The sequence below is a fragment of the Sinocyclocheilus grahami genome, unplaced genomic scaffold (genome assembly GCF_001515645.1).
Source record: "Sinocyclocheilus grahami isolate Dianchi unplaced genomic scaffold, SAMN03320097.WGS_v1.1 scaffold2098.1, whole genome shotgun sequence".
Taxonomy (NCBI): domain Eukaryota; kingdom Metazoa; phylum Chordata; class Actinopteri; order Cypriniformes; family Cyprinidae; genus Sinocyclocheilus; species Sinocyclocheilus grahami.
The window spans coordinates 52246-64508 of NW_015507277.1; the positions used below are offsets into that span (position 1 = coordinate 52246).

General features: G+C 37.8%; 1 long non-coding RNA gene across 1 annotated transcript in view; it reads right to left on the reverse strand.

Moving 5' to 3' along the window:
• Positions 1 to 2103: 2103 nt before the first annotated feature.
• Positions 2104 to 12263, reverse strand: part of LOC107574040 (uncharacterized) — a 14503-nt gene continuing 4343 nt past the window's right edge. The window contains exons 3-4 of the long non-coding RNA XR_001607616.1: positions 10529 to 10533; positions 2104 to 2164 (exon numbers count right to left, since the gene is read on the reverse strand). This is a non-coding gene — a long non-coding RNA (uncharacterized lncRNA). The remainder of the gene's footprint in view (positions 2165 to 10528; positions 10534 to 12263) is intronic.

Sequence of the window (12263 nt, forward strand, 5' to 3'; positions counted from 1 at the left end):
CCAGTTCAATTTCTTACAAATTCAGTGTAATGGAGAGTTTGCAAAGAAACTTCTGTTGAAAGAGCCAGCTGAATTGGATCTGACAGCAGCTCCATCACAAACTGTACGTAAACAATTTTATAATGTTTACTGACAAGCCTTAAATTGTGTGTGTGTGTACCGAAAGGCAGATAAAATATTCATGATTCAGTTATTGATAGCATTTTTACATGTTGGCTCACTGATATAGCATTGTGCATTTCTGTAGTGCTTAGTCTTATTATATGCTTCACTATCCCTTCATATGCTTATCTAAAACACGCTGTAATGTGCTAAAAACAATGAGCAAAAATCAACACATGCACGTACACGCAGCGCATGCAAGATTGAATAAACAAATGCACATGTTAAATTAAGAATGATCATCCTGCCATGTTCACATTTCTGAATTATCATCCATAAATGTGTCATTAAGTTTTTATAAAATTGGAGAACGTACACTGACTGCTGTAAACATTGTCAGTTTAATTTATTGATTGTATGAGTGAATCAAGAGATACAGCATTGCCATGGACAACAGTGAAAATGTACACCAAATGTAGAATCACATAGTATATTACAAAATGTTAATGCAATTATTGTGCTTAAAGATGCAGTTATTCCTCTATTCATAGTGGGCTTCATTTATAATCAGGAAATTATCCGTCACATATGCATATCTATTTAGCATATTCTATAAATCCTCATTTATTTGATGATTCATTTAAACATTAATTTAGTGGGGTGCGGGGATTAATGTCCAAGACTCTTTTCTTTCTCATTTTTAAAGGTCAGCTGGTGTTTAAAAAGGCAACTAAACCATCATTAAAACAACTACGCCACTGTTGATCTGTTTCTGAAGCAGAAAAGTAAAGCAAGTAGAAAATTAGTTATTTTAGCAAGTTGGTTTCAATAAAATGTTTTTGGACAAACAAAGTGTTTATAGTATAACGTGTATATATATATATATATATATAATATAACTTATGTGTCAAAAGTAGGGATGTGCGGGTCTAGTCGACTAAACGGTACAGCTCCTACTAGTCGACACTGAAAACAATAGTCGATTACACGACAGAAAAAACTAAACAAAAACATGATTTTATCATTCAAATTACCGTCATTTTAACATTGCATTTAAAACATTTTAAATAAGTTAAAATAAAACGTTTGAAAAATAATACATTATTTTGAAAAGTGTATCTTGGCGAAAACTACATTTGTACCTCAGACCTCACATGCGTTTTCTTCGCGCCAGTTGCGGAGAGTTCAAAAATGACCATGCGAAAGACGAGAAGGTGTGGGATTATTTTGAATTAGAAGGAAACGGAAAAGTTGTGAGTAAACTGTGTAATGTCAAATTGACTTACAATAACTACTGGAGCGATGCGTAATCATATTCAATACAGGCACGTAGGCGTTAGCTTAAGAGGCTAGCCAAAGCCAGCTAATGTCAATCCCGTCCGCGCCGTCTGTTCCTCTAACGAACACCCACTTCGGTGCTGGTGCGGGACGTCCAGGCGCTTTCTGAAACTCTATCGGCTTGCTTTTTGTTATCTCTGCGTGCCGGCGACTTCAGTTCCTGCCGAGCGTGGTTTTTCAAGTGCAGGAACTTTACTGTTAATCGCCTCAGGTCCCGTACTTTAACCAGACCACGTTGATAACTTCACTGAACAAATAACGCATGGTCCGAGTAAGTAAAATGGGCATTGTTGCATTTTGCTTTTAGACGATATAGCCAACAAGAAGTACGTTTTTAAAAGCCGTTTTAATGCTATCTCTTGATAAACCTCGCGTTTTTTCAAGTGCAGGAACTTTACTGTTAATCGCCTCAGGTCCCGTCTTTAACCAGACCACGTTGATAACTTCACTGAACAAATAACGCATGGTCCGAGTAAGTAAAATGGGCATTGTTGCATTTTGCTTTTAGACGATATAGCCAACAAGAAGTACGTTTTTAAAAGCCGTTTTAATGCTATCTCTTGATAAACCTTCCTATTGTTTTTGACTTGTGTTTTAATATGTTGGCTAACGTTACATGAAGATGAAGATTCTGTCAGGCTATTGATTGATTTTCCATTGTTCTGCATTTCCCCGGCTGATTTGAATAAATAAGCTATGCTTTGGCCGACGTTGAGTGTATACTCTTTTTAACGACCGCCTAAAATGAACTGATGATAACACGAGGCAAGTGTGCGGCAAGCACAATCCATTGAGGGATTTGACAGTGTGATTCATAGATTAAGTATTTCAAATATAGGCTATTATATATGCTACACGCTCGCACAGAGGGGTTTTTTCTTACCATCTTTTGGGGGTTTCTTGCTTTTAGACTAGTCGGATACAAAACTTTTGTTTAAACGTCAGTCAAATTAGTCGTCGCGCACATCCCTAGTCAAAAGATCAAGTAAAATAAAATTTCTCAATGCATGACCCCTTTAAAAAAGGCAGATGAATCAAGTCAATAAAACCACACACACACACACACAAAAGTAACCAAATACATCTTGCTACTTGATTTAAAAGTAGGATTCATGTCATTCCACTGTGTGGGAAAAAAGGGAAGCGCTGATGTCATGAGTAATTGTGCAGTGATTGCCATGGAAACAGCAAGAGGCAGAAAGAGACGTGGGGGGTGTTCGCCCATCCTCAGCTCTTCAACAGCACTGCTCTAACACACACTCTTATGCTCAGCAGAAGAACAAATACTTTGTATTTTCATGATTTCTGTGATGCAGAGATGTTTGAAATGTAATACACAAGAGGAACGGTGCTTCGCTTCAATACGTTTTCAGTGTCTGTGTTGCAGAAATAGAGACAAAGCGACCATGTAGTGAGCATTATATAATATAATAAAAAGCAAAAACATCCCTTCCACATGAATCAGAGGTTTTTGGCCACAACTAAAGCGATGCACATCACATTTTATTAATTGCTTGTTACTAACGTTGCAACCGAGCGGCCACACATTCATTCAACCCAAGTGAAGCACCATAGACGTCATGAATATATAAGTTATGTGTCTCCCTCTTCAGCTGCAGCACACTGCAAGTGTGCGATAGCATGCAAACAGAGAAACCGCAGTGACTGGCGGTGTTTCGGGATTGATTGTGTCAAGCTACGCCCCTTGTTCACATTCAGAGTGGACGTGGATGTGTGCGATGAAAGGCATGCTTTGCCCGCTCCTGCGACAGGCTTGTGAAAGCACCCCCGTCCAGTCCGCTCCCACTCTTTTGTGCTGCTTTCGACGACTCCTGTTACATAACAAGGATCCAGCTCTCACCAGTTCTGCTGCATGGCTGGCACTGAGGCTTCATCATGCAAGCCTGGGCTTTTCTGACTAAAACCAAAATTGGCCTGACATATCCTTTCAAGAGATCGTGAGGCGTTAAATTTATTCACTCACAATTAAATTGTCCATTCGCACGACTTTTAGGAGGTGTATTTCTCAGTCATTAGCAAGATAATATCTTTAAAATAGCACCAGAGCCATTCTTGTTCAAAGGCAAAAATTAGGGATGCACCAATCATGATTTTTAATGGCTGATTCCAGTTGTTTTACAAGCTAGTTTCCAATAGTCTATTCCAAAAGCCTCTTTGCTTTAAGCAAGAGACAAGAAAGAATAAAAAAGCACATGAACCAGATGTTTACTTGCTGTATTACAGGCTAAACTGGCCTTAGACAAAAAATGAATAAATATGTAGCCATTTAAAATTCGAGGCAATCGCTGCATAATCACGATCCAAACAAATATGCTAAAGTCATGTAGCATGAGCAGTCTTTTATTTATTTAAACTAGATTGTATAATCATAATATTTAAAGCAAAAATGGTCTGACTTCAGCTTTCTCAAATTATGTTAAAAATGCAAATTCACTCTCTGACAGCAGGTGGCGCTTATGGAATAGCAGCAATATAGTGTTTCCTTGGTTATCACAAACCAGGTCTACACAGAGGTAAGATGAAATTAAAATCTCAGCACATCTTTTCTAAAGACAGTCAGTTCCCTTCAGAGAAACATTCTTTAAAAATGTAACCCCCCACACTCAATATTTAGAACTGTCCTTCAATATTTTGCGCATCTCAAACAGTGATCTTGGTCTGCCGTGTACAGTATTTTGCATTCCATCTCTGACCCCCGTTAACATCCCGTTTACACACTTTCTTAATATTTCCACACAATTTGGAAAATGATTGCAGTGCAATTTGTGAGCAAGTTCGAAACAAAGATGGTCCGAAATAAAAGAAAAAAGCATGGTTGCTTAACTAAGTTCCCACACATACTGAAAGACTACAATTCACGCTATTTTTGAAAAGGTTTTGACAAAACCTTTGACCTATCAAAACATAAAACTGTCCAGCTGCTTAAAATGGCTCTTGCATCTTTTAGTGACTCACAAACTGCCAAGTTCTGCATGCACATAATGTTCAGTTCTTCATACCACCGCCAACCTCTATCCTGAACTTCAGCTTGCACGTAACTTTTCAAATACTGCCAAAATAGGCAGAAATTATTTGGCCCTGTCAAAGCTTCATCTAGACCAGTGGTCTGATTCAGGTCATAAGCACATTAGTAGAGCATAAAAGACCTGAAATGGGTGTGTCAGACAAAGGAGACATGCTAAATGTGTAGTGCTGGAGTCTCCAGGAACATGGTTGGGAACCACTGATTTAGACCAATGGAGGATTGAGGTATGGGCGTCACAAAATTTGAAATGGCGATTTGCACAATTAGTTTTCTATCACTCATTTGCATGCCACATCAATTATATCTTCACTCTGTGGATCAATTAACCTTGTGAGTTAAGCCCAGTTCACACCACCAGCAGCAAAACGCCATGATGCCATTGACTTTCACTGAAGAGCTGGCAACCAGAATTAGGCGTGTCCAGCAATGCAACAAAATTGAGAAAAGCGACTTTTGGGAGCGACTACCAATGGGAGTCAGCAGAGTGCATGTGACCCATCTCCTGTCAGATAATGCAATGCTATTCACTCAGCATATGTAGTTGTATTAACAACGCTTTTTATATTAAATCAAGGCTACTCACCACAAACAAATTGTTCGTCTGGAAATGGTTCAGGGAACCAAAAAGCTCAGTTTTATCCAGTATAAAGTACCACTGGACACAGACCCTATCCGATTACGGCTCCTGCACTAGACAGTGGTTGAGAATCTGAAAGAGCGCGGCCACATATAGATAGCTGTGATGGCAAAGAGCATGCGTTGTTTTCACTGCTCTATAGAAATGACTGGATTGCTCATTGTGTACACAATATACATTAAATACTATAACACAAGCCTGTTGCTATATTGCACTATATTGTGTTAAAAATCAAAGTTTACCATGCACCTTGCTCAGAGCAACAGTATTAAATGCTTAGGAGTTGTTGTGTATATATTGTTGAATAAAATGTTAATTTAACCAAAGTTTATCTTGACTACTTCAAAATGTCATTTACGGTTACTGTACATATATATATATATATATATATATATATATATAAAAAAGTGTATACAGAAATGTGTATGTGAAACCAGCATACAAACGTTTTAATGAAGAAATCATGATTCAGTAAAAACTACTTCTAAATTGACAAAATTTGTAGCAACAACTCAAAGAACAAGTACGCAAGCATCTAGACTTAATCAGTGTTAAGATGATATGTTGATTTTGCACTCAAACTGTCGCTGTATCCATTTTTTTTTATCATACATAGTGGTGAAATATTGAAGCTAGATTTCTAAATCCTTCTATTGATAAACAGTTTGTCCAGATTAACTAAGAATGTCATGTAATAGTGTGTCTGTGATAGTTGTGTGGGTTATAAATTGCAATATACATTTAACTTTCACTGCATTATATTTATAGGTACATTTAGGTAGGGAAGATTATGATTATGATTAATCTATTGCAAATTTTACATTATTTTTGCTGAGCATTTTTGGCAGAGGTACTGTGTCCTTGCGTGATTCCGCCAGAAGGTGGCACTGTAATATTTCCAAATAAATAGATTAGGAAACATAAATAAATAACAACAACTGAGAAAAACACTGATACGAGTTTAAACACTCATTATAGAGATTTGTGCATTACCAAGAATGATAAATTATCAATAAGTTTATTAATAAATTAATCAAATAAATGCCCTGAAGGGTTTGTGTTGAAATGAATAAAAATAATAATAAAAACACGTTTTGACATAAACACATTCCCCCCAAAAATATCTTCAATAATCAAACATTCTGTCACAAAAGGAGCAGTTTTTTCTCACTTTGAATATACTTTAAGAATGTTGTAACATTGTAACGTTGACGGATATTAAGTAGAAGTTACATGAAAGTACTAGACCTTCGTCAGGGTGGCGCCATATTTAAATTTCCCCGGGAATAAAGACCAGGCTGTGAGGAGCTGAAGTACAGTGCGCTCAGTGGAATGTGCTTTTGTTTAACAACGCTCTTACAGAGAGAGAGAAAAACTATTTTGAAAGTTGTAAGTGACGATGACGCTATATTTTCTATCGTAAAGACAAATCTCTCGCAGCTTTCATCCGCCTTAAATGAATCTATTCCTCTAACCTGATTAAGTTCTATTGCAGGATGTTTTAAACACAAACGTGACAGCTTACGCCGGGCACACACACGATTTCAGCCCCGATTTTCAATCGCTGACAATTTTGTGATAATTGCGACAAATGCTTGAAATTGGAGGTAAATCGGTGCTCGTTCGTGAGAGACAATAACATAGTGTGTGATAACAAAGATGCTATCTGAGCCAAGTCGGAAAAATCATTCCCAATAAGTGAATTTCAAGATGAAATTAAGTGAAAAATTAATCTCGTTTAATGTTTTTGATTCTTGCGCACCCCTCAGTTGTTAATATATAAATATATTCATAGTATATTCACATTTAAGACAGCTTAAAATATGTTTAAATGTATTAAAAACTTGTTAAAGACTTGTGCACTTATTTACAGTATTAATTTATACATTAATAATACACTGAAAAGCGTGTTGTCCTTGTATAGTCTCCACCATAGTTTGCTGTGCTGCATGGGCATGCTCCTGTCACTCACAGAAAGTAGTATGGTTTCCCTACTGATGCGGAGAAGAGAGAGAAAAAAGATGCTTCAAGATTTATTAAATTCACATTTATTGGTATAGCACATCGATTCAAATCAGCTTTACAGAAAAGGAATGTTTCTACATTACATGGGTTGTGTTGTCAGGAGTAACTGTGAGAAGAAATGCAGAAATGTTCTAAAAATGAGGCAGTGCAACTCATGCAGTTAGTTAACATCATGTACGTGAGCAGAAACAATGAACACATTAAAGCAATGATTACATGATGTGATCATGTTGATTACAATGCAAGGAAAATTTGGCAGTTTTACATGTTAGCTCAGAGTTGGCGTCTCTTCACAGGTGCTGGTCATCTGAAGGCCTCTCTTCACAGGTGCTGGTCATCTGAAGGCCTCTCTTCACAGGTGCTGGTCATCTGAAGGCCTCTCTTCACAGGTGCTGGTCATCTGAAGGCCTCTCTTCACAGGTGCTGGTCATCTGAAGTCTTCGATAAGAGGCTGGATATAGTCGGCAGGAGCAATCTAAATATACTGAGCTATAGGTTACACCAACAAAATGTGATGTAATCATACTTGGGAATGTGCACTTTTTCACAAAGACACAAAGAACTGGGAAAGTCTTGCAAAACCCAGTGAGCTCAGACTCTGTGATGTCTCATTAGAGGGAGTCTTCATGTGGTTCTTGCTCTGAAAGATAGAGAAGGAGAAAAACACAGGAGAGATGGTTAAGTGATGCTCCATCGCATATCAGTCCTGTGGCATCACTGCTCCTCCTCCACAGTAGCTAAGATGTTTAAGTATAAAATACAGTAATAAAGTACAGCTTTAGTTTACTGCTCACCTGTTTTAAACTTTTCATTCTCACTTAGGTCCATCAGCATCCTTTGTAATCAATCTAATTCTAATATTTAACTCCCCAGCAGCAAAAATCACATTTAAAAAACTTAATTACACAACAATGAATGCAACTGCATGACGATAATTAATAATTTCCCCTAAATCTACTAATTTAGTGAGGAATAAGCTAATAATAATCTATTTTAATGCACAAGGTAATGAAATACGGTGCAACATGAGCAGATCTTAATTTAATGCCGCAATCGACACTGTCTATTCATATTCACATTGTTAGCAACCGACGTAATAGATTTGATTTGTTTGTGCAGAGGCATTTTTGTCCAACTTAGTGGCATTTTTGCCCCAAGTCTCCGTGGCCAGAGGAAGCCTAAGGTATCTTCTGCTGCATCTCTACGGCGCTGATAGTATTAGCGCTAAATTCCGGGAACTATTGAGCGGCTCCACGATCCACCATTGCTGTAAAAAACTGGTCCATTGGAGTGAATGGAGTTGTCATCTCTCAACAGCTCTGGTTTAGGGGGTGGAGTCATAGACTTACAGCCAATGAGAGAGCAGAAACAGGGCAAGGGAAAGTTCGGGGGAGGAGCCATAGACCTACAGCCAACGAGAGAGCAGAAACAGGGCAAGGGAACGTTCAGGGGGAGGAGTCATAGACCTACAGCCAATAAGAGAGCAGATACAGGGCAAGGGAATTTAACTTTCACTGCATTATATTTATAGGTACATTTAGGTAGGGAAGATTTTGGGTCGTAGCAATTATGATTAATCTATTGCAAATTTTACATTATTTTTGCTGAGCATTTTTGGCAGAGGTACTGTGTCCTTGCGTGATTCCGCCAGAAGGTGGCACTGTAATATTTCCAAATAAATAGATTAGGAAACATAAATAAATAACAACAACTGAGAAAAACAAGTTTAAACACTCATTATAGAGATTTGTGCATTACCAAGAATGATACATTTTCAATAATTTAATAGAGGGTGATGAACTCTGGGACTGAATCAGTAATGTTTACGTCTTCCCAGACCTACAGCCAATGAGAGCGCAGATACAGGGCAAGGGAATGTTCAGGGGGAGGAGTCACAGACCTACAGCCAATGAGAGAGCAGCTACAGGGCAAGGGAATGTTCAGGGGAGGAGTCATATACCTGCAGCCAATGAGAGAGCAGAAACAAGGCAAGGGACCCTTCAGGTGGGCGGAGTCATAGAGGGTGATGAACTCTGGGACTGAATCAGTAATGTTTACGTCTGGCACGTCACAAGTTATTACTTCTAAAAAAACATCACATCATGTTATTACATCACTGGTGTTCAGCTACCCTCCATCAAAGACACTTAACTCAAACGCTGCCTACGAAGGGTGAATAATTTACGCTTATTTATATACATTGGCTATTTGCATTTCTGGTTAGATGCTAACTGCATTTCATTGGCCCTGTACTTGTACTCTGCAAAATTACAATAAAGTTGAATCTAATCTAATGGTACTACATATAAGTTTGCATCGTCAAGCTGCTAAAATAACAGAAAGAGACTGACGTTGGGAAGCTTTGCATATTTAAGTAAAACAATGGCAGCGCTCACTCTTACTTTCAAGATAAGGTGGATTCACTAAGCAGAGAAAATCTATTGAAGGTAACTTCACTTGACAAAATACATTCATTTAGAACACCAAGCAATGTCATCCAATATTGGAGTTTGATATATGTTGATGTTTAAGGAAGGCATTATCCCGCTCATACCGTTGTTACTTGCCAGCATGGACATCGTAAGGGTGTCATTGAGATGTGTGAGTGTGTACCCGCATCTGAAGACTCTTTTTCAATATTATTTTTTATTTATGGCAAAGAGTCACACCATTATGTATGATAAAATGCATAGTCAAGGTTACCTAACATCACTTGTTTACATATTTCTGAATAGTTGTTCCTATTATTGCTAAACACAGCCATGCAGATGATCAGTTCTTGTTGGTGCAATTATTTCCAAAGTCAAGCTTAAAGAATGCCTAAAGAAAGCAAGCTCTAATTGGTTTTAGTTTCTTGTTTATTCCATCTGCACTACTCATGGTCAATTAGTAATACAATGGTCATATACTGTATGTCTAATTTAGGAGTGTTTTGGTACAACAAAAAATCCATATATATGCCATAAGTCAGAGAACTTCAATAATTAAAAACAATATGCATCAAGACCCCTTTATTACACATTCATTGTGTTACTCTGAAAGATTAATCAGTGCATGTTATTAAACAAAATGTGTTCGTAATCAGAATGTGAAAACGTTTTCCGTCTCTGCTACTGTAATCTACCGCAGGAAAAGTTCAGGACCAACAGCACAAATCTGATCAGTTAACTTGGCATTTAACAAAAGAAGAAGAAAAACAGTATGGTGCATCTCCTAAAATCAGTGATCTTGTAAGTACTCACTGTGTGGATGGCCAGTAGGAGGATGATTGAATAACTCTTCACAGGTGTTTTGGAACAGACATACCCCGAGTAAGTTCAGGGTACATGTGACAGTAAGTTAACCTTGTTTTCTGGAATACCCCCCACATGTACTCCAACTTTTTCTAATGTTTCTAATTTGTTGTGTGCAATACCATAAGAACCTGCTCTGTGTACAAGTGGAGACAATGGCAATGTTAACTAAAACAAAATTGTATACTGTATATTCATTCTTTCCTCTTTCACTGCGTTCGCATGAATGTGTTTAACCATGGCAAAAAGCGAGACACTTTCTGTAAGACTTAGCCATTCTTGCAGTCGGTCCCTGAAGTCTGGCTGACTACGCCGGTGAGGAAGAACACCTCTCTATACAGCGTGAGCACAGGGCTGCCGTGTCCCAAGATGCAGTCTGCTCTAGCTCGAGGTGTAGCGCACATGCCATTTTGTTGGTGACCTGAAGACAAAATAAAAGCACTATATTTAGCTACTTTAAAGAACTTTGATTCACTCTGCTGTTACCCCCATACTGTATATTCCTTTCCTCTGTTCCCCCTTTTTATTTTGAACAATTTGTGCACCAGCTGATCCCAAGACCTCAATATTGATAATAGACCTGAAAAGCAAAGTCTGTGCAGGGGCTTCTACAATGCAAGGTTGTTCATAGAGCCTCTGGTTATCTAGTAATGTTACTAGAGCTTAATCCAGGGTTTTGTGAAGGTAAATTCAATAGACCTTTTCAAGACCAAGTAAAGAATATGTAAGGAATAATTTGAAGGGAACATAATACGTCATATGTTCTCTAAAGCAAACAATATGCTGCAGTAGCTTCAAAGTTTGAAGATATAACTTCCAACAGATCTTTATTATTTTTTTCTGGAAATAAATATTACTGTACCTTCTGATCACGCTGAAAAAAAAGGTCTTGTTCTTCTTCATCAGTGTTTGTGTTCCCCCCCCCCCCCAAGTGCAAATGTCTAAAAATTCTTAAATCAAGATAGATTTACTTGAGAAGAAAAACTACATAATAGTAGTGTGTGATATTCACACATATGTGTCCCTGCAGCACAAAAGCAGTGTTAAGTCGCTGGGGGATATTTGTAGCAATAGCCAACAATACATTGTATGGGTCAAAATTACACATTTTTCTTTTATGCCAAAAATCATTAGGATATTAAGTAAAGATCATGTTCATGCATACATCTCGATTTCGAAAAATGGACCCTTATGACTGGTTTTGTGCTCCAGGGTCACACATGACAGCTCAACTTTTTTTTTTCCCGATGATGATAATTAGAAAATATTTTGCCGAGTGTGTGTTTTGCACTGGTATCTCAGCTGCTTTATAAACTTTTCAAGCCAATATGTGCATCCTTAAACTGAATTAATTTTAGAAAGGTGAAATGATTGAGTCATTGAATCATTCAGTCAAATGATTCATTCAGTAACGAAGCACAACTATGAGTTGCTCGGACACACAAAACAGTTCTGCGGTGTTCAACAAAAGTTTATGTTGATAAAATATTAACAGTATTGTGTCAAAAATGTTAACTTATTGTTTATTGAACTGTTTTATAAAATCAATATGACACTACCAAGGTGTTTTTTAGTTTGGTTTGTGCAAAGCAAATGACATACTCGAGAATGTCAGTGTCACGATTTTGGTTCATGGACTTCCGTTTATTCACCACCAGATGTCACCCTTTCCATTACATTGACTCTCGCACTACACAAACTGTTGCATAGCACCCCGGACTACATTTCCCATCATTCTTTGCACAATTTGCACACTGCCCTGATTGCACTCATTTCACACAGCTGTTTCTAATTACCTCACTCATTATATAACACCCACTCT